Source organism: Cervus elaphus, chromosome 18 (genome assembly GCF_910594005.1).
Source record: "Cervus elaphus chromosome 18, mCerEla1.1, whole genome shotgun sequence".
NCBI lineage: Eukaryota > Metazoa > Chordata > Mammalia > Artiodactyla > Cervidae > Cervus > Cervus elaphus.
This window is the reverse complement of record NC_057832.1, coordinates 65,156,596-65,184,456: the sequence shown is the minus strand read 5'-3', so window position 1 is coordinate 65,184,456 and position 27,861 is coordinate 65,156,596. Positions and strand designations below refer to the sequence as shown.

The window sequence follows — 27,861 nt, the reverse complement described above, 5'->3', positions numbered from 1 at the left end:
TTGCTGTGACTGTTTCCCTCATTCTGCAACTCCCTGCCAATTCTGCAAGGCTGTGCTTCAGCCTGATCCTCAGTAAGTACTTTTCTGCCTCAAAATCCAGCATACTTCTGAGCCCCAAATAAAAGAGGAAATCAGGCCATCCCTTTAAGAGCATCCCCAACAATAGCCACCTATCTGAATCTTGAACAGTCGCCTTTTCTTCACTAAGCATCTGCCTGCCCCAAATGGACACTTAAGCAGAATCAATACAGGTCTTCAACAAGAGCTACACTGCTAGCCCTTATCTTTTCAGAGTCATCTCTTATGTTGGAAGCTATCAACAGAATCTTTGTCCTAAGACTCATGTCTTGATTTCACCAAGATTCATACTCTTGTCTTTCATATGGCCTGTGGAGTGTTGTTCATTTCTGTTCTTCCATACATTCATTTAAACACTTACTGGGAACTTATGTGACAAATACAATGCTAAATGTTGAGGATATAATAATAAATAAGAAATCACATTGCCCTGTCATTTAAAGGTCACATAAAGAGGTCACTAAGATTATTACACAGAAATATGTACTGAGATGCTGCAAGAGCCCAGAGGTTGGTTAACTTCTTGGAAGAGGAGATGATGGAGTCTTGATGGATAATCAGAAATTAACTATGTTTTGAAGAATATTACAAAAAGAAGTGCTTTGAGCAAAGTTCATAATTATAAAATATCAAAGGTCTCATACTGAAATAAAAATGGCTCGGCATGGCTGGAAAATGAGGTATGGGGCCGCAAGTAGTAGGAATTTGGATGGGAGAGACAGACGGGGGTCAGATCATGGGTGGCCATATTCGACTTGACATACTGAGGAGGTTAGACTTTGTTCTTGTGATAATGACACCAGTGTAAAGTCTCGTGGAGGAGACTGGCACAGTCAGATATGTCCTTTGATAGATATTTTTAGAAGAAAGTGTGGAGAAGAGGTTCGAGGGTAAAGACCAGGGATAGGCACAAAGGGGTCACTGCAGCCATCTCAGACAGACAAGGAGGAGCTATGCCAGCAAAGCAGCAGGAGGAATGGAGAAAAAAGGCATGGGAAGTGTTGGAACTCATAGCCTAATGGGGAAGACCTAAAACTAAATAGACTCCAGAGTAATAAGCTCTAAATACAGGACATGCTAGAGGACAGAAAAATAGGTACTTACCATGGGATCAGGGTCCTCATGAACAGAGTTTGAGCTTCTGCCTTGAGGATACAGGAGGTGCAGGTATCTTGTGGGACTTCACAGACAGAGGACACTCATTCTGCCTGATTAGGGGGTGCTTCCTGAGGGAGTGGGGTCCAAAGGGTTCCCAAGCTTTGCTAATTTGGAGGGTGAAGTTAGGAGCAGTCAAAGCTGAGGGGAAATCACACCAAACACTTGGAGGTGCACTAAGTAGTCTGAGAACTGACAAAGGCTTGGTGGGAGCATGAGTGGAGTACAGAGAAGGGCAGAGCTCAAAGTAGGTTTGAACCCAATGCCAGAAGGATGGATATACCTGCGTCATCAGTTAGATTTATTAATATAACCAACTCCTTTTTGCTTATATACTATAGATATTTCTCGAAATTGATGAAAATTACTATCTTGTCTAGAGTTTCCTCAACCAATACCTAATTTTGAAAGTCTTTTCATGGAAAGAAAATGTGCTTCTCTGGTTTTTCCTTTATGTGCATGCTCAGTCACTCAGTTGTGCCTGACTCTTTGTGACCCTATGGACTGGGGCCCAAGAGGCTCCTCTGTGCATGAGATTCTCTAGGCAAGAATACCAGAGTATATAATATACTCTACCAATGCCACCCAAAATTACTATTTGTGCCTGGTTTTTACCTCTACCAACTTTCCCCAAAGAAAAAAATACAGTCAAAATACAACATGGTAGGTATCTCTAAGATGGAAAATTAGTGTGAATAGCCTAGCAATTCTAACAGGAAAAATTGACAAGTCTCTAATCGGGTAGGATAGCCTTTTAAAAAGCAAAGAAGTCATCATTATATAATATGAAACCTTAAAACTTCCGTTAAAAGGAAGGTTAGAATGATTCTTAAATAAGATACACTCATACTAAGAATTTTTTTTACAGTAACTGAAAAGAATCTTAATTATTTCACTTTCTTTATTTGAGCCTCTCTTAAAACCTTATTGCCAGTTATTTGGGCTGATGAATGTAGTCAATAAAGAAGAGCCTTGATTTTAATACTCCCCCCTCAAAGTCTGTGCCTCTTGTGGTTTTCGGATAGGCTATTGTTAGATTCATTTATAGTAAAATAATTACCAGCTCCGTAAGCCAGACACATTGCAGGTTATCTATTGTCCCTTAGAGGACCGTTGGACTGTTCTTAACAAGCATTCTAAATTACAGTAGCAGCTTTTTTGCAATTAACAAACAGACACGAATCACCAATCCAGTTATATCTCAAAAGAGAAGGATTTTCTGAAGTAGACTGCTATGCTTGTTTTCTGAACAACTGTTTTGCAACCCTGAAATCAAAGACCAGTCTTTAAGCAAATAGGCACATGTCCCAAGAGCAGGGAATACAGAGAGACTGGCTGTTTTTGCTATTCCCAACAGGAAGAGTAACACTACAGCAGTTTAGAGAATTAACAGAGCACAGACTGGAACAGATACCAACATTCCCATCAGTATGTAAAGCACTCACGCATCAGTATTTACAGCCCCATCCCCTGGAGAGCTCTCAGCCTCAGACCCCATAGCAGTAGCACCAAGGCACAATGCCGTTCCCTTTACACATTCTAATCTTGACATGTGTCAAAATCAAACTTGGCAAGCTTCCAGTGTACTTGAATGCCTTCATGTTCAGAAAAAAGGCAACTGCTCTGCACATATTTATAAGAATCCCAAAGAGGCTCTGAGAGGATCTGCTAAGAGGGACATGGGGACCACAAGTCAGTGCCTGCAAGTCAATAAACCCACACTGCCCACTAACGGAGGGGCATCCTCTAATGAGATCTGGACGCAGCCCAGATGCCTCTTCCTCTGTGATAATGGTAAAGCACTCTGACATAAGCAGCTCTACCAACAAACTCTAATATCTCTGAGGGGAATCAGCTTGTTAAAAAGGATGGTCAGGTTCTGGAAAGAATTCTTAATGGCTTTGGACCAGAATTCTTGTCCTTCCTCCCTTAGCATGTTTAACTTGAACTACTTTCCATAACTAATCCCACACTCCACAAACACATGGGGGAGGCTGGGGAGGGAGACAACCAATTATATTGAAATTTTAATAATGAAGAGTCCACTTCTAACAAATCAGATAGACCTTAATGAGACTGGTGTGTGGGTGTGTCCGTGTGTGTGTGTGTGTGTGTGTGCATGAGTGATTTACAAGGCAACACAATTCAGTCTTAACACATACGTTATGCATTACTTCTCCGCCCTTTCTACCCTAGCACATGTGGAAAAAACTATGTTCTTTGCATGGAACATGGGGAAACATATAAACCTGCTCCTGCAGATAGAGGTCACTGGCCTGGAGGCTATAGCCACTCTCTGTCTCCCTCACCATAAACACTGTATTTATATTGATAAAATGACATTGCTATATTGTAAAAAAAAATTCCATCACAACTGATGATTTCAAAAATCAAAAATCACCAGAAATCCCACTAACTCAGAGATAAGCACTATGAATGCTTCAGTAAACATTATCCCACTTATCTCTTTAGGCATATACAGAAGCATATGACTTATGCACATCGGGTGTGAGGCTCTATAACAACGCATGATTTATATGTATTTGTATTAAATCTCAACCTGAATGCTTTTTCATCTTCAAGCTATGAATTTGAACATGAGGAATGAAAACCTAATAAAATATGGTCTCTTATTCATAACACTTTTTATCATTTTCTAGCTTATATGCATTGAACTTACTCTACTTGTCTCACATATGCCAACAATTTAGTTTTTGTGTGTGTGACCAAAACTATTTCCTTGGAACCTATGCATAACTTGCCCCCAGAAATTAGACTGCAAACTCTACCTCCAGTCCAACATTTAAGATGTTTCATTCTTCTTAACAGAAGTAGAAATATTCATTTCTAACAGTTTCTGGGGCCACTGAAACAAGTTTCCATGAGAATAAAATATTTGTCCTGCTCATTAAGAAATAGAACATGAAGGAGGGGATTTGAACTCCCTGAATAATCAATAAGGGCAAAGCACATAAGTAGTCTATAAGGAGCAAGTCTGCTGTGCAGTTTTTATACCGATAGTCAAAAATATTTTTGTAATTGATTTTACTTGAAGAGGAGAGCAAATCACACAGAGTCAGAACTATTTTATATTTAAGCAACACAGAAAGACTTAAACCAGACTTTGCATGTGTCTAGGAGTTACTAAACATCAGAAGCACAAAGCTGGTCCTCCAAGTGGTCCTAGGCAGCTGCAGTGAGCTGAATGGTGATCACCCTCCCACAATGGGCTGTCCATGTCCCAACCCCAAGAAACCATAAGTGTGACCCTGTTTGCAGAAAGGGTCTTTGCAATTAAGCTATCCTGAGATAAGAGCATCTTGAATTAAAATTGGTGCTAAATTCAAAGACAAATCCTTAGAAGGAAAGGGGATACAAATGGGAACGCAAAGGGGAAAACCATGTAAAGATGGAGGCAGAGACCAGAGCTCCTTCTAGAAGTCAAAGAACTCCACTGATTGCCAACAACCACCAGAAAACTAGAAGAAGGGCAAGGAACATATTCTCCCTCTCACAAGAACTAACCTGATGACACCTTGATTTTTTTTCTTTTTATGGGCACTACATGGAGGCTGCTAAACTGCCAATAAAAGCTTCATTTTTGCTGTCATTTAATGTTATTTTGACCATTTTAACACTTCCAAATGCACCACACAAAAAGTTTCAGCATTCAAAATTGTCCAAAGTAGAAAATGTTTGAGAATCACTGACCTGCAATATTTCAAAATCACTGTGGTAGGTACTGGGCAAATAAACATGAAAAAATCACTGCATCATGAGGCTTGTAAAACTTATCATCTGTTAAACACACACATACACAAAAATTATAGAAAAAGACATATGGATCAACTTCTTGCCTAGCAGCACGAAAAGCTCTGCTGATCTGGTCTCCAGTGAAAGTGGTAAAAAGTATTAAAAAAAGCCAAAAATATAAAAACTTTCAGGAAATGGTCCACAAGGTAAACAGTAAACAAAAATAGTATCTATCAAGAAAGTCTATGAAAATTCTGTAAGAAAACAGGAGTCTGTGGAATTTGAACCAAGCCTTTACCCTCTCTCCTTACTTCAAGTTCAGCTTTCTCCTAGGAAGAAAAGGAGGGACATTTTAAAGTGATAAAATAATTAATCCATCAGGGAGATATAGTGATTTTAAACATATACACATCTGACAATAGCCTGTTAAAATATATGAAGCAAAAACTAATAGAAATCAACAGAAAAATAGACAATTCAACAATAATAGTTGGAGACTTCAATACTCTACATAATGGATAGAACAAATAGCAGATCAACAATAGAAGACTCGAACAATACTTAAAACCAGCTAACCAACTAACAGATATCTACAGAACATTCCACACAACAACTAAATATGCATTTTTTTTCAGGTGCACATGGAACACTCTCCAGGACAGACCATATGGTAGGCCATAAAAGAAACCTCAATAAACATAAAAGAATAGAAATAATACAACATATGTTCTACAAACACCATGGAATGAACTTTAAAAATCAATAAATGGGAAATTGTGGGAAACTCTGAAATATACAGAAATTAAACAACACCCTCCTTCCTTTGAGCGGAATGTGTATGTCCCTCCAAATTCATATGTTGAAATCATAACCTTCTATGTGATGGTATTAGAATGTGCGGTCTTCAAGAGATAATTAGAATAACCTATGAGAACCTACCATATAGTATAAAAAACCCTACTCAGGGCTCTGTGGTGACCTAAACGGGAAGGAAATTTAGAAAACGGGGGTTATATGTAAACATATAGCTGATTCACTTTGCTTTACAGAAGAAATTAGGACAACACTGTAAGGCGATTATCCTCTAAGAAAAACTAAAAACAAAAGAGGTTGGATCACTCGTGAATGGGATTAGTGCCCTTGTGAGAAGTGACGCAGAGAGCTTACTCCCAAACTACAAGGAGAAGATGGTCATTTTCAAGGCAGGATAAGAGTCCTCACCAGGACCCCACCATGCTGGCATTCTGATCTTAGATTTCCAAATTCCAGAACCACGGCAGATTTCTGTGATTGATAACCACTCAGTTTATGGTATTTTGCCATAACAAACCAAACTGACTAAGATACTCCTAAATAACCAAAGGGACAAAGAAGAAATCAAAAAGGCAATCAGAAAAAATAACGTGAGAAACAACAGAACGGGAGTTAGCAAGGAGCTAAAAGAGCACACGGAGAGTAGACACTAACTCTCCCCAGGAAAATGCAAGACATCCCCACAGGGCGAAAGAAGCACCTTTTAAGGTGGGTCTCGAAAGATGAGAATGCAAAACAAAGCAAACAGAGGCAGCTTACAAAAAGCAGGGAAGTACTGAAGTGTATATTACATTCTGGAATGAATAAGCAGATCAATGTGAATGGACCATAGGGCACATCATAGGACAAATGTAGTAGAGAAAGATGAGGCTTACAAGGAAGGTTAGGGCCAGGTGGTTGATGATCAAGTACACTATTCTATGGACTATCAACTTTATTTTGGCTTTGGTTTGTTAAGGATTTTCTATTTCTTTCTTTCTTTCTTTCTTTTTTTTTTTTTTTGATGTGGGCCAGTAGTCATGTATGGATGTGAGAGTTGGACTATAAAGAAAGCTGAGTGCCAAAGAATTGATGCTTTTGAACTGTGGTGTTGGAGAAGACTCTTGAGAGTCCCTGGGACTGCAAGGAGATCCAACCAGTCCATCCTAAAGGAAATCAGTCCTGGGTGTTCATTGGAGGGACTGATGTTGAAGCTGAAACTCCAATACTTTGGCCACCTGATGCAGACAGCTGACTCATTGGAAAAGACCCTGATGCAGGGAAAGATTGGGGGCAGGAGGAGAAGGGGACGACAGAGGATGAGATGGCTGAATGGCATCACCGACTCAATGGGCATGAGTTTGAGTAAACTCCGGGAGTTGGTGATGGACAGGGAGGCCTGGCGTGCTGCGGTTCATGCAGTCGCAAAGAGTCAGACACCACTGAGCAACTGAACTGAACTAAACTGAATTTTAAAGTCTTTATTGACTTTGCTACAATATTGCTTCTATTTTTCTACATTTTGGTTTTTTGATTGAGGCATGTGGGATCCTAACTCCCCAGTCAGGGATTGCATCAACACGTCCTGCATTAGAAGGCAGAATCTTAACCCTTGGACAGCCAGGGAAGTCTCTGAATTTCATTTTGGGTAATAGGACATCACTAACCTTTTTGTAAGAAGAAAAGTCACACGATCAGATTTGCGTTTTCTATCACATTCTATATCATAGTGTTCATGTGTATATCACCAAGTTTTTGTCATTGGGTAAAATACCCTGTATAGGGCTTCCCTGGTGGCTCAGTGGTAAAGAATCCCCCTGCCAGGCAGGTGACATGGATTTGATCCCTGGGTCAGGAAGATTCCCTGGAGTAGGAAATGGCAACCCACTCCAATATTCTTGCCCAAGAAATCACGTGGACAGAGGAGCCTGGGGGCTACAGTTGATGGGGTTGCAAAAGAGTTGGACACAACTTAGCCACTGAACAACAATAACAAAAACCCTGTTCTTCCTCTGGCTCCACCACAATTACTGGCACAGTGCTGGGGACACTGCAGCAACTTAATAAAACAGTTACTTCTTTTTTTTTTTTTTTTAACTGCACAAAGAGTGCAAAATTCCTAGAGCTATTTTTGCCCATAAACTGAAGATTGTTTCTTTTATTTTTTAATTTAGTTAGCCTTGTTGGCTATTCAGTATGATTGAACAAATTATACCTGAATTGTGTTTCTTTACCCTTTAAAGCTACTAGGAAATACGACTTAATACCCACTTGACTTTCTTATATGTAGCAATTTTAAAGCAACAGAGCTTAACAGGGAATAAGACCAATTAAGATTCCAGATCTTTGTTACTGTTGTTTATATCCACAAGAAGGTAAAAGCCATCTGCATCTAAAGACCATAATAAAATCTGCAACAAAGCAATGTGCCAAATATATTAAATTTATTTTAACTGTTCCAGAAAAAAAATTGTAATGATATAAAAGCACAGCAATTTAGGTACCTACGAGCAAATTTAATCTCAAAGCATAAAGCCTTACCATCATTCACTAGCGAAAGAGTATCTCCCACCTTGCCTAAGAAACTAAAAAGATACACATGGAATTGGGGACCACGGGAAATACATAAGAAGATAGTGGGGCAGAAGCCATCCAGCTGAGGTAATAAAGCTCAAAATTTAATTTGACTCAATCATCTTGGTTTCACAGTTCTCTCAAGCAAAGCTTAATAGCCTGAAAACAGAAGCGGATAAAGCAGGCAGCAGGAGGCAGTCTTTATTTATTTTTATATTAAAGGATGCAAAAGTGAAAAAGAAAGAACTGTTCAAAGATTCTTGTGAAAGCTGCATTACAACTGCTCACTGCAGTGGTCAGGCTAAGGAACCCAAGACATGATGAAAAGAAGAGGAGTCAGAAAGTGGCAAAGAAGGCTGCAATCTGCAGAAAGGAAACTGCAAGGGAAATTCAAGATCCTTGAAAGCGGAAAGATTTGGGGAGGTACAAGTGGGAAAGTGGAAGTGATGAAGATGACTTAAGGTGAGCCAGAGGGAACAGGTCAGCGAAGCTGAAAATGCCACAGACAAGAAAAGTAGCAGGCCTTGAGAGAAAATAAAAAGAGAAAGGAGCTGCCATTGAGGAAAGAGGGGAAAAGCCCAGAAAAAGAACAAACGTCAGGAATGAGACTGGGAAAATAAGAATGGAGAAAGAAATACACACAAAGAAGTGTTATCATAAAAGAATCTGTTAATTCATTTTGCATAACAATGTTCTGGAAATCATGATGGGTAGGGGGAAAATGTGACATACTTCTCTTCATTTTCATGAGAGTAAGTGGGAGTAGGAGAGTCATCCACTGAAGGGTTTGGAGAGAAGTCAAGGGCAAATGTCAGAAGGTGTAAGGAAGCTCGGAAGAGTCTTTCTTTGTATGCAGAGACAATAGGCATACTAATAGAATTGGCCACATTCCAGCAAAGACTACTAAAGAGACATTTTGAAAAAAGAATAATACTGTGCATTTATTCCAAAACTAGAATTCAAGTTAAGTTAGCTTCAGGAAGATGATGCAATCTAAATCAACGCTCTTCACATTTTAACATTCATAGAAATCACCAGGGGATCTTGTTAAAATGTAAATTCCTATTCAATTGGTCAGGGATTGGACCGGAATGTCCAGATGGAAACAGAGCACAAGCTCCCAGACGACACTGATGTGATGCTATGTAGACCACTAAGAGTAACAAGAACCTACGAAATCTGTGTGATGTGTATGTATGTGCACTAGAGGAACTCTTCTCAAACTCTCCTGTGCATGGAAACCACTTTGGAATTTTGTCAAAATACAGATTATGGTTAAGTAGGTCTAAAGAGGGACCAAATATTCCACATTTCTCAATACCTTAGGTATGCAGATGCTGCTGGTTCACTGAATACACTTTGAGCCGCAAGGAATTAGAAGGCACACAAACCACAGTTCAGCTTAACATAATTCCTACTGGCCGGGCTTATTTCCTATCAACCAAAATCAACTGGATAAAGCAATATAGATTCAGAGTTTTTCTTGACATTTTTCAAAAAATCAAAATGTTTGCAAGAAAATACTGTAATCACAATAATAAAATAATTTGCTTAGTTATACAGCGTATAGGGAAGACATCACAGAATAATCCCATCATAGGGCTCTGAGTCATTGCCTACCTTGTAAAAATACCAGGAGAGTACTTGGTATCTAACTATCAGGGGGAATTAAAGCCAAAGAACTATTTGTGGAAACCACAGGTAGGAATTAAAGAATTTGCAAACAGTCTTGCTTTCTAGCTTGCTGTAAATTTCCACAGCTTTGCTAAGAATTTCTTCTGATCTGCAAAATAATTGAAGGCAAAATACAGAACCAGATATTAAATGAATTTGCACCCAGCTTATGGTGAACAAATACATAAGAAAAATAATTATAAAACATTTTTTCCTGTTAGTATGTGATTCTCACCCAGATACCTACATACACATAAACCATGGAAGGAAAAAACTAACTTCCTGACTGCAAACAGTCGGACACAACTGAGTGACTTTCACTTCCCATAAGGAAACATGACATCTGGCCAACCTACTTGAATATCCCAAGGGGGTGTCCATAGACAGAGAAACATCAGATCAAGTTTTACACAAAAAAGATTTTTTAAATCAGATTAACATGAGATTAGAAGTATTGGGGAGCGTACAAATAGGTGAGGGCTTTGCCTAACATTATTGAGGGTGACCAGAATATAGCTGTTGTCTTCCAAAATCAATATGATAAAACAGCCTTGGAGTTGTTTTTTGTTTTTTTTTAACCCAAAAAATTTCAAAAAAAATACAATAATTCATTTAACAGTATTTATCTAATGCTCTATTAATCACAAATAATTTAGGGAGAAGAAAAAAAAGGTTGTAATGAATGGAAACTTTTCTGATAAAAGTAATTTAAACTAGTGCTCCTCAGAGACACTTTCTAATACAGTGATTATTGAACATGTTTTTAAAGAAGTGCAGAGGGAAATTTCTAGCTCAGCCAAGACAATAAGCTCTATGAGGTCATGAAAGTTCAAGAGATTTTTCATATACTATGAGATGGCTAGACAGGCAACTGCAAATACAAAGAAATTCAGTCCACCAAGCATTAAAGAAGTCAAGTAAAATGCAGCCCTGGCCTTCTATGAGCTCAAGTCTAACAGAGAAGTAGAAATGTAAATTATTATCTGCAATCTGAGAACTGGAGGAGTTGTGTGTCTAGAGTCATAAGCTGCAGGGATGAAGTGACTATGTTGAGGGGTCAGGAGAGGCTTCACAGGTGAACGAGCATCATGACTGATGGGAAGGAATTGGCAACAGCGCCTTCCAGGGAGAGACAGCATGAGGCAACAGTGCCTTCCAGGGAGAGACAGAAGCTGACATTATGACATGAGGCAGTGTTACCTATGAGGAGCAAGTGAAGGGACACATGGAAAGGTCATCAGGACAGAGACCACCAATGACCTTTAATACATGTAGTGACATGGCCCATAGAACAATCCCCAAATCACAGGATCTTCTAAATAAAATGCACTGTGAGGAAAGTAAAAATACAAACAAAATTACAAAAGAAGCAGAAATCATCATGTACAAAATCACGGTTTAAGAAATGTTATCTTGAGAAAGATCTAATTAACTTGAGAAGGTACAGAGAAAGCTTTTCAAATGATCAGAAAATGAAAGGAAAAGGTTAACCTATCAAGACAAACTGCAAAGACTGAAGTTCTAAAGTTTGGAACTAGAGAAGACTGAAGTCTATAAAAATCATAATATCAGTAAGAATCAGTAACTTCTCCACATTTTAGAACACTAGCTTAAAGGAGAATCCTTGAAGCTTGAGGGAAAAAGAGCATAATTTTGGATCACAGAAGAATTATATAAATTTCCCATATAAATTCAATTTTCAGTGGTAAGAATGGACTTACCCAAGATAGTCTCCCCTGGTAAAATGCCACTTATCCTTCCAGACCACTTAATGTCATCTCTAGACTAAAAGAATTCATTTTTTCCTCCCCAAGATGCCTATAGCATGTAACAACTCTTAACACAATCTTCATTTTCTCTCTTTAAAATGTAAATAAATTTCCTAAGAGTACGGACCATATTTTACTCACATTGGTATACTCAACAGCATTTAGGTTCAATAAATTCATATTTATTTAATGCAAAAATATGCATGGAGAGCCCTTAATGCAAAGCACTGTTCTTAATACTGAATAATCAAGAAATGTTTACCCAGAAAGATGTCACATTTGGTAAGGAGATTAGGAAAGGAAGTGTACGTGTATGCTAAGTTGCTTCAGTCTTGTCAGACTCTTTACGACCCTATGGACTATAGCCCTCCAGGCTCCTCTATCCACGAGATTCTCCAGGCAAGAATTCTAGAGTAGGTTTCCATGCCCTTCTCAAGGGGATCTTCCTGACCCAGGGATTGAACACAGGTCCCTTATGTCTCCTGCATTGCAGGAGGGTTCTTTACCCCTCACCACATGGGAAACCCTAGGTAAGGAAGTAGGTCACTATGAAACAAAATCAAGAAACAAAGTACTATCAAAGCACACATATGTGTAATTTTTTTTATTCATTCCCAATCTCACTTCAAAGCATTTTTTACTACATACAGAAATATACTATAACACCAAAAAGACTAGTTACTGGGATAAGAAAAAAGTAATACTAATTTTTTAAAAAGATAAAGTCAGCATATGTGTGCATGCTAGGTCACCTCAGTTGTGTCTGACTCTTTGCGACTCTATGGATTGTAGCCTGCCAGGCTTCTCTGTCCATGGGATTCTCCAGGCAAGCATACTGGAGTGGGTTGCCATGCCCACCTCCAGGGGATCTTCCCGACGCAGGAATCGAACACAAGTCTCTTACATCTCCTGCATTGGCAGGTGGTTTCTTTACCACTAGTGCTACCTGAGAAAGTCAGTGTAGTTCTCAAAAAGTTTAACAGAAGCTTGGTTAGAAGTGGGCAACAATGTCATTAGTTAGAGGAGTCTCAGCAACAGTTGCTCAAGGGAAGTTCAGTCTCTCCTAACACTGATAATTTTGAGAACTTTCTTCTATGAGTGTCCATAAAGCAAATGTTGTACATTAAATGGACCTTCTCCTTACCCACTGCACTTTGATGAGTCCAATAATGACTCTCCTGAGGATGCTTATTAATAATGACTCTCAATCTGGCCAATGACAAAGCATCACAGTATAACTCAGTATAAGCAATTCTCAAGGGAGGAAAAATGCAGCTCTATGGTGGCCTGGCTTGAATTAAGGAAAAGATCTAATTTCTAACAGAATGGATAAATTACACATTCCTCAGTGATATTCCACAAATACTATTTATCAGGACTGAGTTCTGATAAGAACAAAGCAGCACAGAGCTTGAAACTGTGGTCTCCAAAAAGAAACGGGAATCAATTAAGGGCATATTGAACTTGCTCATCAGCTAACAGGCAGGACTGCATCATCTCATGAGAACTTAACAGCTGCATGTGGATATTATCCCAATGGTAAACAAGAGAAAGACTATTTCTCTCAGAAAACAGTCACCAGTCACACTCATCAATAGGGGTGCGAGGTTCCAGAGACTTAGAACCTGGCCCCAATGCTTTAGGACAACCAATCTCAAAAGGAGGCATTCCCATTCACTTTCAAAGACTTGTTAAGATACCATCTATAAAAATAATTCATGTTGAGGAATGTTTCATGTTATCTTTCAAGATAAACCGGCTGCAATATGTACTCTCGAGAGATGAGTGACATAACATGCTCTACAGGATGGTCAGCTACAAACTAATAAAATGTTAAAGGGCATCTGCATCGATATTGGAGAAAGTTCTATGACACCACTCTTAAACTTGACAGTCATTAGATGTTAGAAACAATTTTGTTTAATGACTACCACCTCTTGAAACTCCCTCCCACCCCTCCAACCCTCTAAGTCATTACAGAGTACCAAGCTGAGTTCCCTGTGCTATACAAAGAGTTGATTCACTTCGTTATTCAGCACAAACTAACAGCACTATAAAGCAATTATACTCCAATAAAATATTTTTTTAAGTTAAAAAATGTAAAGACCACTACCATCAAGCACCTGCATCCTCTTTTGTGGTAATTCACAATGCCAACATAAGAAAGAACCTGATTTCTCTAGTTTCCAGGTGGGAAGTAAATGGAGAAGGGGTATATAGCCTACTCATGTAGAACTGTATTAAGATATAAAACGCAATTCCTAACATATCCCAGTTTTAACCGCTCGAAAGTATCTACTAAGCTGTCAGGAGAACATCTACGAATCCTGGTTTTGACTGTGGTACTAAGCACGGTGACTGTTCTGTACACACCATAACTGGGTGGAAGAGAGAGGACACTCAAACCACAGACAGGAATGTGACGTCAGAGTCTTCTGTTCCCCAAAATCAAGCCTCCCCCGCCAAAAAATTTTAATAAACAAAAGCTGCATTGTTAAGAAGATATTTCCCTCAAGGCATGAATATGAAAACTGCAACGGCTGCTTGCTTCAAAGTTGAAATGAATTTAAAAGCTGCCATATATTCACATTTGAGTCCAGAGTTAGGAGGAAAAAGGATCATTCTTTTAAAAAGCGTATAGACTGTGTGTCCAATCATACCAGAAACGTAGAGCTGACCAGAGAGAGGTAAAGGAGCCTGCCCTTTGAAAGGGTCCTGAAGCAGTTTCACAGACCAGGCAAATTCACTGGGTCACCTCCTATAAGAGATAGAGGAAAGCAAGAAAGCTTGGCATCTAACAAGTCTGCAACATCTGACATCTGCAACATCTGTGAAGCTGAGAAACATAAATGATCCAAATTTCAACAAAACAGAATCTAGGTTTCCAAAGCACAAAATCAAATTCATTCCATAGATAAACATACTGAAAACTGCCCACATTACATTTCCAAGAGTCACTTGAAGTTTTACCTGTCATTTATTTTGGATTTTTTTTCTTATTGTTTTCATCATTACTGTTGTTTCTGAAACAGTGAGATACCTACATTAAACAAAGAGTGACAGGAGTTTTAAAGAAAGAGGACATCACTTCCCATGTAAGCAAGAGTAAAGATGTGTCATGTGGGGAACACTAAATTTTGTCAAAAGAAAGAAAGTATTCTGAAACAGGCAATTCCTATTTACTTGGACTTAGGCGATTTGTTTAAAGGTAGGGAAAAGCCTGGAAAGACAAGTTTCTGACAAACTCTAAATAGCCTTGAACATTGAGGAATGGTTTGGGCAGTGATGATGGGTTTGAACTGAACCTGGACATGAAGTTACAACATGGAGTAAGTAGCCCATGCTATTCTTTCAGAAATTTTGAAATATCCCTTTGAAGGGATATATAAACCAGAAGACCAATTCTAGAAATTTTAAGGAAAAAAGCAAACTATTTCAGAGCTTAAGAATGAAATAGAAAATATACCCACCTCTCTTATCCTTGAGTGCTAAGACTCTGCACTTAAGTGTTCTGTACCCACAGAAGAATACTGATGCTACAGGTTTTACATCACTTGAAAGGCCATTTGGACAGGCATTATATTAATGAACATAAGAACTATTAGCACAGTTAGTTGTAGTAGTGTTATTTGCTCAGTCGTGTCAGACTCTGTAACCCATGGACTGTAGCCTGCCAGGTTCCTCTGCCCAGGGGATTAGCACAGTTAAATATCGCCTAACATCCAACACCTCAAAAGTAAAGTATTGAGTTGAATCACATCTTATTTAAACATATCCACTGAAAATTATTAATTTAGACTAGTGGTTACTGCAAAGTTCTAACCTATACCTTATCTCTTAATAGTTTTCCTTCCCCAACTTACCACTACACAAAAAAGCCAAGGATATACTTCAATTACATCCCATGCTTATAGCAGTAATTCCACATCATTCTTATTTTTGTCTTAAAAGGCTCTGCTTGTAATATAAAGGTTATGCTATTGAACATCAGTGGATCATGTGGGCTTTCTGAGTGTGGCTGTTGAATCCTTTCACACTCCATTGCCAGATGACCTTTGCAAAAATCACAATTGCAAAACACAACATAAAATAAGATATAAAGTGAGGGGACATATTTCTCTAAATATACTGAAAGAGAAAAAAGAAAAAGACTGCTTTATGACTGCTAAATTCTGGCCATATTCACAGCCACTGGGATATTTTAAATGTCTTTAGAGGTCATTTTTAAACATAAATAGTGTTTATTAAAACATGATGGACTTCTTTTTTAAAAAACAAGTAAATGACTTAAATCTTTCATGCTCTATTTATATCAGAGGTCAGCGGTTCTGCAGAAGTGATGTACCTAGCTTGATTCCTGTTTCTGGCAAGCAAGGGCAAGGAGGAGGTAGACCCAGAATACACAACAGAAACATCTGTGGTGCCTAGGTATGTGAGGTCTTCCTGACAAATCTGTTTCAAATTGAAATTTGGGTCCTGTATAACGACGTGTGTCACCATTTATCACACTATAGATGTGATTTTTTATCCACCTCTCCAAGGCAGATAGTCTTGACTGTTCTGTATCCTCAATGCCTAGTATAGTACCTAGCACCTAGCAGCATTTCAGTCACTATTCATGGGAGGAAAGGAGGAAAAAAAGGAAATCCAAATAAAGATTCTATATTAATATTAATATTTACCTGCATTTCATAACTTTATAATGAAAGCTATGAAGCCACTTTAATTAGAAACCAACCCTCCACTAAAACCTAGATGAGACTGGACAATAGAGGAAAGAATGTTCCTCCAGTTATAAAGAGGCAATGAAGAGGCAGATGGTATTCTGCAATCCGTTTTCAGTGAGAAGACAGCATGTCAGTGAGAAATGAGCAGATCCTTGCAGGTGACCAGTGTCACAGCAGCTCAGAGCATCTAAACACCTTGTTCTCAAAGATCAGGACCTCCCTGGACCTTAGCCCCAATCAGAGGGTGCCTAAGTGGTCGTACCAAACTGAACTAAAGCTTAAAACTGTAACATGAAGATGTCTATCATCAGCCTTGTTTTTGACAGGTGCCCTCACACTTTTACAGAGCTCAGAGAGAAAGTATCTAAAAAAAAAAAAAAGTGTGTTTACCTTTAAACCAAGAAAAAAGGCTGACGCAATGTTTTTTCCTCCTTTCAGTCTAAAATCCATTCCCTAAATTCTGGCAGTGTACACACAAAATTACAATTCTTTAAAAAACAAAGTCTTTACTGAAAGAATCTCCACCAGCTTCCAAGGATAGCTGAAAAGTTCTCAGAGTTCTCCCTAAATCACTCCTCTGGTGATTTAAGCTCTTTCTTGCTTGTCTCCCTGCAGTGAACAAAGAACAGCTGCTCATCATCACTCATACAATATCCTCTCATGCACGGTGAAAACCAAGAAAACAACCATATATGAAAGTGCCTGTCAAAAGACAATTCTCCTGGGAAATACGCAAGGCCTCTGTGTCTATGATTTCAATGAACTTGAAGACTGTAATTAAGTCCCTATGCAGACCTCCCTTCTCTAGGCTAAATAAACCCAGTTCCTAAGACTTACATCATAGATTTCTCAAACCATCTAATAATTTCTGTTGGATTCCTCTGGATTCTCTCCAAAGTCTACATAATAAAGTCATGACCAGAGCTGCAGGAGAAAAAGAGAATTGCTGGGCAGACTCTTAAATTTTCACTCTTATTTTCCTCCCTATGTGAATTACCCTGCATGCATCTCTGCTTAGCTATACTCTGTTCACAGTTACTAGTTCTTCCAATTTGCCACGGGTTTTTTCTTTTTTTAATTGTAATCCTTTTTCTGTTTTTCAGAATCCTAGCCTGGTTTGGTGATACTGATATATAATGTGTCATTGATAAAAGTGAAAAACACAAGGGTAAGGACTGTGATCTGGAAGAATGATTCAGAAATCGCTTCCACAAACTTCTCAGGAGGAGCCTGAACTAATGTGACGAAGACACTATTGAGTTTAAATTTCAAGGCTGTCATTCACTAGTTTGGGGACAGTTTGGCAAATATTGAACTACTCTGAGGTTAGAAATGCCTACTTCTCAAGGCTATCATGAGAAGTGACTTGAGTTAGTAATGGAAAGAATAGAGCAGAGGAAAACCTCCCTGGCAGTCCAGTGGTTAAGAATCCATGCTTCCAGTGCAAAGGGTGTAGGTTCAAACCCTGGTCAGGGAACTAAGATCTCACATGTCTCATGGCCAGAAAAAAAAAAAAAGAAAGAAAAATGATATGATAGAATAAGAAGTACTCTCCCTTAACACTGATATGTATTTATTATCTACCTTTGTGGAACAACCATCCAAATCATTGTGAGCTACTTTAACAGCACAATGGCCAAAGTCAAGAGGACTTATTCCTCCTCAGAATGAAACTCAACGTGGAGGATACAAGGCTAATCAAGCTAACAAGTCGAAGGGCTTAACTCGCCACATATACCTCACCACGCCCTGGTTTTCAGGCAGGACAGCAGTAATGAGACATAGAATGCAGACAACAATGCACAGGTAAGAAACACAGGGAAATTCAGAAAACAGTAATCTGACACAGCAAAATAAACTTAGGAGCCAAACATCTGAATTAGACCACTTACCTCAGTCATTATGGAGTATCAGCTCAAAGGCTATTCAGATACAAATTTAACATCTCATTTTATAAATAAAGTCAATAACGTTGGTTCAGTGAAAATCAAAATATTAATGCTTTCAGTTTACCAAAATAATTTTTGATTCTAATATTTCAAAAGGGCATCAATGTTTCAACATCAAGAGGCTACATGCTATTTTAAATGCAAAACAAGATGAAAGTGTTTCTATTTTTTTTAAGATATACATGAATCATAAGCAGGATAGGACAAGGATTACCAAAATAATGTATTTTCACTAATGACATCCCTTACATTTGGCCTCTTGGTGGGGAACTCAACTCAGCTGGAAAGCCAAAGATTTCTTGCTCCTATAGGCGTAGTATAACAGCTTAACTACTGTTTGTCCAGGCATTTCTGGATATGCTTTATAACTGCTGACTGACAAGAACACAGTTTTATCTCTAATTTTTAAATGTCTCCCAATAATGTGGAAAAAACTTTTACTCAATCATACTCTGTGTAACATAATTTTAGAAGAGGAAAACCATGTTTATAGTATAAATAACGAGAATAACTAACACGCAGTAAGTTCTTCCATTCACCAGACATGATATGAAGTGCTCATAGAAATGATCTTTTTAATCCTCACAACATCCTTACTAGAGATGGATGCAGAAATGGAAATTTACAGGAGGTGAGTCAGGATGACATAGCTAAGGCTAATACTTGAGAATATCTGAATCCAGATACGAATCTCAACCCAATACAGTTCTGGTCATGAAATCAAATCCATAGGTCATGACCAGCATGTCGTTTAATAGGATGCGATAGAACATGCTAGCAATAATTACATCTGGAACACGGGCATAAACCTGAACTGTCCTGAGCAACCCAGAATGCATCATATATGGCTTTAGAAACAAACTAAAATTTGTCTATCAAGCATGGTGTGGAAAAAATATGTTCAGTGATAGTCATTTTTTTAAACATGGCAGAACAGTTTGAACTTACACATAAAGCTATTATATAAGCAAGTAATAGCCTCCATTATCTGTTATGATTTTTTCCCCTTTTTTCCAAATATTTACATAATTTAAACACAAAACTACTAGAGAAATAGGAGGAAAAAAAATACGCACTTCATTCATAGGAAAGAAACTATCAAGACCTTGTCAAAGGTATGCAAAGATTTCTCAGTATTTTCCAGTTTTGACAGCAAAACTGGGAAGGACAGATTCTAACTAAATTGCTGATACTGTGAAATAATTCTCACCAGATGCAAGCAACATTTAATGCAAGTAAGTGTTTCTATAAATATAACTCAAAACTAATATTAGTACTGAAAGAACTCAGCCGAGAAAACTAAAAATGGAATCTTTCACTTTCACATGTAATTTTCTCAGTCAGTATTTCAGGCTGAATGTTAGCCCAGGTATTTCTTACTCCAGCTGTGTTGTGTAGCAGTAAATGAACTTTTCCATCAGTGAGAAAACAGCTAATATTTTAGCCTATAAAATAATTATGTAAATTTAACTGGTTTATACTGGCGCCCTTAAGACGAAGCATCTGTTCAATACAAGTTTTTCTTATAATACATAAAGTTTTCAAGTGCATATTACAGCATTTCCCAGCATATTTTTAACATGATGGCTTTGTCCTTTACGTAAGAGACTTTTAAGATATGACCCATGTTAAGGTACTGAAGTTATTGCTCACATCACCATCTGCTCATAAATATTTTCACCTGAAACTCTAGAGCCTTCACAACTATATCAAAAATAATCTTCACACAACTTGGCGCTTAATTATATATACTAATATCTCATATACCTGAGGTCACCAATTCAACATCACGAAAAATAAGTACCAAAGGTGAGAACCAAACAGGAGATGAAAGAGTGGTCAAGTTGGCAAAAAACCTATCATAACACCTATGCACTGAACTAATGGTACAGAACCTAAGGCCTTCACTCTCAGCCTGTGTAGTCGTAATTCAGACACAACTTAGGCCAGGAAAGAGTACTGGTTACCCTTCCCCTCCATAAAAGATTAGAATAAGTGAATTAGAAAATAGTCACAGATTGTCATCAGGAAGCATGCTGAGAAGCGCATAATATGAAATCTGAGTTTAGAAGCAAGTGAAGGAAAAATCTTGTAGCTATTCACAAGTCAAAATAAACAGGGACTCTCTCACCATGCTGATGGGAAGATAAACTTGTGCTACCATTCTGGATATCAATTTGCATACACTTGATTCACACACACACGTGTGTGTGTGTGTGTGTGTGTGTATATTTGATTAACATATATATATATACACATACATATGCCTTACCATTCAGAGATACTTTTACACAGTCACAGGGAGCCATATGAGACAGCGTGTTGTCAATGTTTTTTATGCTAGTAAACCTAAGCAATAATTAACAGGGGATAGAATAATACAAATATGGCACATGAACAAAAATTAACTACCAAACAGGACTTAGACCTAAATTTAAAACCTACAACTACAAAATTCCTAGGAGAAAACTTTCATGATCTTTGAGTAAGCAAAAATTTGTTAGAAAGGATGTAAAAAAGCACTAAGAATAAGAAAAAATGGACAAATAGAAATTCATCAAAATTTAAAACTTCTACTTCTCAAAAGAAATTTTAAAAATGAAACAGGTGAGCCATACAATGGTAGAAAATATTTGCAATACATGTATCTGACAAAGCAGTGGTATCCAGAAATAAAGAACGTTTGTAACTCTAAAACAAATAAGCCAGCTTAAAAAAGAGCGAAGCAAAGCTAAAGAGACACTTCACTAAACAAGACATAAGATGACCAATACACATATGAAATGATGCTCAACATCTTAATTTATCAGGAAAACAAAAATTACAACCACAATGAGATGCCAATACACTCCACTAGAATGGCTTAAAATTAAAAGGATTTAAAAATCCTTAAAAGAGAGGATATATGGATGGCAAATTAAGGACATGAAAAAAATGTTCAATACCACTAGCCATTAAGGAAATGCAAATTAAAAACTAAATGAAGTAGTATTACTTAACGATTACAGTGGCTAAAATAATAATGTCAATAGCAAATGTTGGCAAGGATGGGGAGAAACTGGACAAATCATACCTCCCTGGTGCTGATAGAATTGTAAAATGGTACAACCACTCTGAAATATAGTCTGGTAGTTTCTTAAAACATAACAAAAACAACTTAACATACACTACTGAGCATTTATCCCAGAGAAATGAAAATTTGTGTCCACATAAAAGCATATACACATTAGTTCATAGCAGTTTTTGTTTTTGTTTTTGTTTTGCCAAAGCCTAAAAGTGGCAACAATTCAAATGCCTTTCAATAGGTAAATCGTTATATCTGTATCACTCAGCAATGAAAAGGAAAATAACTATTGATACATATAAGTCAACACCATGGGTAGATATTAAAGGAATTATGTTGAGCAGAATCAGCCAATCTGATGGGACTGTAAGTATATTATTGCATGCTAAGTCGCTTCAGTTTTGTCCAACTCTTCGCGACCCTATGGATTGTAGCCCACTAGACTCCTCTGTCCATGGGATGCTCCAGGCAAGAATACTGGAGTGGACTGCCATTTCCTCCTCCAGGGGATCTTCCCAACCCAGAGACTGAATCCGCTTCTCTTGTATCTCCTGCATTGGCAGGTAGGTTACTTACCACTAGAGCCACTTGGGAAGACCCTGAGTATATTATTACATTTACAGTTACATAGCATTCACGAAAATCTGTAGGGATGGGTAATAGGTTAGTTTTTTTTTGCATGATTTCACAAAGGGAGTGAGAAGAGATGGAGGGAGGAAGGAAAAAGGAATCTGTGTGACTCCAACAGACTAGCGTGAAAAATCTTAGCAGTAATGGGACAGTTCTGTACCTTGAGTGCAGTGGTAACTACATGAATCTAACCATATAAAAATCCCATAGAAATGCATAGAAATTACACAGAAAGTAGTTTATGTAAAGCTGGCATACAAAGGACCTCCTGTGTTATTTTTGCAATTATAACTCTATAATTATTGCAAAATAAAAAGCTGAAAAAGGCTGACAATACCAAGAGTTGTCTAGAATGTAAAGAAAACTGAATTCTTACTCACTAGTAAAAGTGCAAAATGATACAAAAACTTTGTAAAACATTTTAACAATTTTTTATAATGTTAAATATATACCTATTACAAGACCCAGAAAGTTTGTTCTTAGGTATTTGCCTAAGAGAAATGAAAACATATATTACTACAAAGACTTATGCATACATTTGCATGCCAGCTTTACTCATTCTTGCCAAAAACTGGGATAAACCCAAATGTCCATCAACAGATGAACAGATAAACAAATTATGGTATATCTATTTAATGTAAAACTGCACTATAATAAAAAAAAGTGAACTGCCAACTTAAGCAACAGTAAGAATGAATCTCAAAATATGCTGAACAACAACAAAAGCCAAAAACAAACTGTATCTAAAATATAATTCCATCTATAAAAAATGCAATATGGGAAAAATGAACGAGTTGTGACACAAAGATCCATGTTTTCTTGGGCCATGGGTAGGACTGAACAGGAAAGAGTACCAGGGTATCTCTGCGGGTGAAGGAAATGTTGTATATACTGATGATGGTGTTGGTTACAGTGATATATTCATGTGTTTAAACTCAGTAAACTATGTATTTTAAATGAATTTATTACACAGTGTATATTACCTCAGAAAACTTGATGTTTTAAATGTAGTATATGCTCCTAACAGAATATCAAGTAGCAACTAAAGGTTATGAATTTGAAGTACAAATGGCAACATGGAAAGGAACAAGTGAGATTTACAGCACACCTGGTAAGGCCGGAGGGGCGGGTTACTGCAGTGGCTGAAGGTGTGAACTCTAGAGCCAGATGAGCCAAGCTGAAGCCCTGACCCCACACACGTGAGTTATGTACCCGTGCGGCATTACTTAGCCTTTTGTGACGACAGGGATAAAAACATCTAACTCACAGGGTTATCGTAAACATTAAGTAAATTCATGTTGGAAGAAGATTAAGATGATATCTAAGATATTAAAAGTGCTATGTGTTTGTTAACAATAAGTAAATACAACGAAACAAAAACAGTATAATCCTTTTTCAAGGATACATATATATCAAAATAAGCTGGGGAGAGCAATTGTAAGGACAACCACTAAATACATGGATACCTACAGTGGAGTGTCAGGAAAGCAGGCAATAGAAAAAAGCAATTAAAATAAAATAGAGGGTAAGCACTGAGCAATATAATAAGAATTGCCATGAGCAAACAAATTCTATCCAGTTAAAGGAATAAAGGGGGGAAAAGTACAATCAAAAGGGAAAATTATTTGGATCACACTTGATTAAAGGAACAGTCTACAGATTTCCACTATTTGTCCTGAATTACCAGAGCCATAAACATCAGGTCTCTAATAATGACAGTGAGACTTTATCAAGAGGATGAGAGACAAAGAAGAAATAGAAGGCATCAGGCTAGTGTACAATTCAATACAAACACACACATACACACATGAGTGCCAAGTAAATTTGAAAGAGTTTCTGTCATATTCAACAAGTGGAATGTTCTAACAAGTTTTGAATCATTTCCTTTTTAAGTTTATAGCATCTTTATTCATAATTGCCAAAGCTTGGAAGCAAGCAAGGTATCTTTCAATAGATAAGTGGGGAAATAATCCGTACGTCCACACAATGGAATATGAACTATCAAGCCACGAAAAGGTATTGAGGAAACTCACATGCATATTAGTAAGTGAAAGAAACCAGTTTGAAAGGCTACATATTTTATGATACCAACTGTATGACATTTTGGAAAAGGTTAAACTATGAAGATGTAAAACGATCAGTATTTGTGAGTAGCTATGGGGAGAGAGGAATGAATAAGCATAGCAAAGAGATTGTAGGGCAGAGAAACTGTTCTGTATGATAATATAGTGGTGGAAACATGTCATCATACATTTGTCAAAATCCATAGAACATACAACTCTAACAGTAAACCCTAAGATAAACTACGGACTTTGTGTGATAACAATGTGTCAGTGTGGGTTCATTGATTGTAACACGTACCATTCTGGTAGGGCATGTTGACAGCAGGGGAGGCTTTGGGAGCCGGGAAAGGGAAGGAGAAAGTGTGTCGGCATTCTCTCTACTTTCTGCTCAATTTTGTTGTGAATCTAAACCTGTACTAGGAAATAAAGTCTATTAAGAAAAAATTAGTTGGCCATATTGGTGTGGGTCTATTTGCAGGTTCTCAGCTCTGTCCCACTGATCATTTTCTATATTTATATATCTCACCACAAAATTGAAAGCTATATGCAGACAGAACTGTCTACAGAGCTGGTACACAGCAGTAACCCTTAAGGAGTTATCAATCTTTTTAATAACAATCACTGGATACTTACTATGTGCTAAGCATTCTGAACTCCACATCAAATAAATCATCTTCAAAATGCAACAGAGAATTAACTGGCCAATATAAAATCAAGAGTCTGGCAAGTCCAGGAGCAAATACAAGCGTACTATCAGTGAGGTTTTGCCAGAATATTCTTTAAAAGTGTAGCTGAAGCAAAGAAAAATGAAATGTATGCTTCTATTACTGTAAAAAGACAAGATAAAGTGGTTCTCATGAAAAAGCATAAAACTTATAAAGTAAGTTTACCGTGGTTTCTGATCATAAGCAGCGGGCACTCAAAAGAGGAACTCCAAATTTGAATCAAATGCTGCTATTGTTTTTAAATAGATTCCTGCAACTACCATGCAAAAAGACTTGCATGAATTGTGTTCACACACAGGATTTTACTGCCAGCCAGGGCCATATTCAAGAGGAGTGGCAACAAAAGGATGAAGAGCAATCTGCAAGTATGAATAAGCAGTTCCTGCATCCTTACCGACAAAATTACAGTAACTACAAGCTATGAAAAGACCTCAACAGGTGTTGAGGTGTCTGAAATAAAAGTTGAATGGATCCTGGAAAAAACAGTAAAATGTACTTTGAAAAGTAAAATATGATATGTGTAGATATATATATGCATCTTAAGTATTCTCAGATGGTGGTCTCAGCTGAAAGAGTAACACAGGTCCCCCAGGATCAGGCCATAGACATGTAAAGTCAAACTGTAGGTATCACAACCTAAAGAAGGCATGAGTAACATCCTTCATGTAAAGCCCAGGGGGATTAACGTACAGCTGTGCAGAGCTTCTGCAACCTGTTTGCATATAGGATCACCTGAAAGCCTTCCTAAAAGTACAAGACGAATATCCTGTTTCTGAGCAATTAAATCAGAATAACAGGATGAAGGCCATACATTCTCTAGTGATCAGCTGAAAATTTTTCTTTAATTAAACTTATTTGAAACAACTGTAGATTCATATGCAGTTGTAAGAAATAATACAGACAGATGCCATGTGCCCTCTGTCCAGTTTCTCTCAGTGGTAATGTCTTGCGAAAGCGAAAGTAAAAGTATTAGTCGCTCAGCTGTGTTTGCCTTTTTGTGACTCAGTGGACTATAGCCCTCCAGGCTCCTCTGTCCATGGAATTCTCCAGGCAAGGATGCTGGAGTGGGTCGTTATTTCCTCTTCCAGGGGTTGAACACAAGTCTCCTGCGTTGCAGGTAGATACTGTACCGTCTGAGCCAGCAGGGAAGCACTTATAAAACTGTAGCTCAAATTCACAAACTGTAGCACAAATTCACAACTGTAGCTCAAATTCACAAACTGTAGCACAAATTCACCACCAAGAAGCTCACACTGATACAGACAAGATATAGAGGATTCCATTGCTACATGGATCCCTCCTGTTATCCATTCGTAGACATAATCACCTCCTTCCTCTTCCTAAACCCAACCCCTGGTACTGACCCCTGGCAACCATTAATGGTCTCCACTTCCTACCTCTGTCTTTTCAAGACTATTCTATAAATGGAATCATTCGATGTGTGACCTTTGGGGACTGGTTTCTTTCACTCAGAATAACTGCCTGAAGACTCAGCCCAGTTGTTTCATGTGTCATTCATTTTTGTTGCTGAATGGGATTCCATGGTACACATGTGTCATCATTTAACACTCCACCTTTGAAGAACACCTGGACTGTGTCCAGTTTGGGCTGGGACATTCATGCACAGGTTTCTGTATGAACATAAGTTGTCACTTTCCCTGGGATAAATGTCTAAGAGTGCTTTTGCTGGGTCATGCAGTAACTGCTGTTTAGAGTCACAGGAAACCACCGCACTGTTTCCAGAGTGGCTGCCACAGTTTCTATTCCTCCCCAGCGATGCGTGAGGGATGCAGCTTCCTCACGCCCTCAGCGTATCTGGTGTTCTTGTGTGCTCAGTCATTGTGACAGGTGTGCAGTGTTAACCTACTGTGGCTTTATCCGTAATTTACTCTTCCCTAACGGAAAATGATGCCAGGAGAGAAAAGCACCTCTTTTCAAGTATTTATTTGCTCTGTGATGAAATGTTTCTTCACGTTTTTTTGCCCATTTCCTAATTGGACTGCTTGCTTTATAAGCTACATTTTGAGTTATTTACATATTTTAGACTCTAGGTTTTTTTGTCAGGTAAGTCTCTTGTAAATATTTTCTCCTAGTCTGTAACTTATCTTTTCATTCTGTTACACAGGTCTTTCACAGAACAAATGAGATCAAATTTATTGACTTTTCCTTCTGTGGATTGTGCTTTTCGTAATATAGTCCAGTAACTCTTTACCTAGCCCTAGATCCTAAAAATCTCATCCTGTTAATTTATTTTTTCTAAAACTCTTTTACTTGTATGTTTTGCATTTAAGTGCAAATGATTCTTTTGGAGTTAATTTTATTTACATTATGAGTTTCAGGTCAATTTCATTATTTTATTTGAATGGCCAGTTGCTCCATCAACCACCATTTGTTGAAATGGTTAGCCTTCCCCCATTGAATTGCCTTTGCCCTTTAGTTAAGTTCGATTTGTCAGAATTCTCTGCAGGTCTTTTTCTTGGGTCCATATTCAGTACTTAGTTATGTGTCACTGTTCTGATTATAGTAAGCCTTAATGAAAATAGTTATAAAAAAAATAGGTCATGCCAGTTTTCTACTTAAAAATCAAATTTCCAAGAGCTCCCTGTTGCACAGAAAAATGATATCCTAAGTCCTTATCCAGACTCACAGAACCTTACAAAACCAGATCCCATACAGCTTTCCACTTTGCACCTTACATTGCTCGTGCCCAGGCTGCTATTCATTTCCACCATCAGTCTGCTCTTTGTTTTCTGAGAACATCTTAGAAACTTTACCAGAATGTTCTTCCCCAAATTTTCATAATATTTTTTTTGTCATCACTTCTTATCACCTCCCTTAAAAAGTCATATGTACATATGTTCATTCAGTTCTGACAATATCCTAAAAGGTGTTATTATTGTCCTCATTT

The 27,861-nt window shown here is 37.8% G+C and overlaps 1 protein-coding gene across 4 annotated transcripts in view; it reads right to left on the bottom strand.

Moving 5' to 3' along the window:
- Positions 1 to 27,861, bottom strand: part of IMMP2L (inner mitochondrial membrane peptidase subunit 2) — a 941,241-nt gene that overhangs the window by 657,622 nt on the left and 255,758 nt on the right. The window lies entirely within an intron of this gene.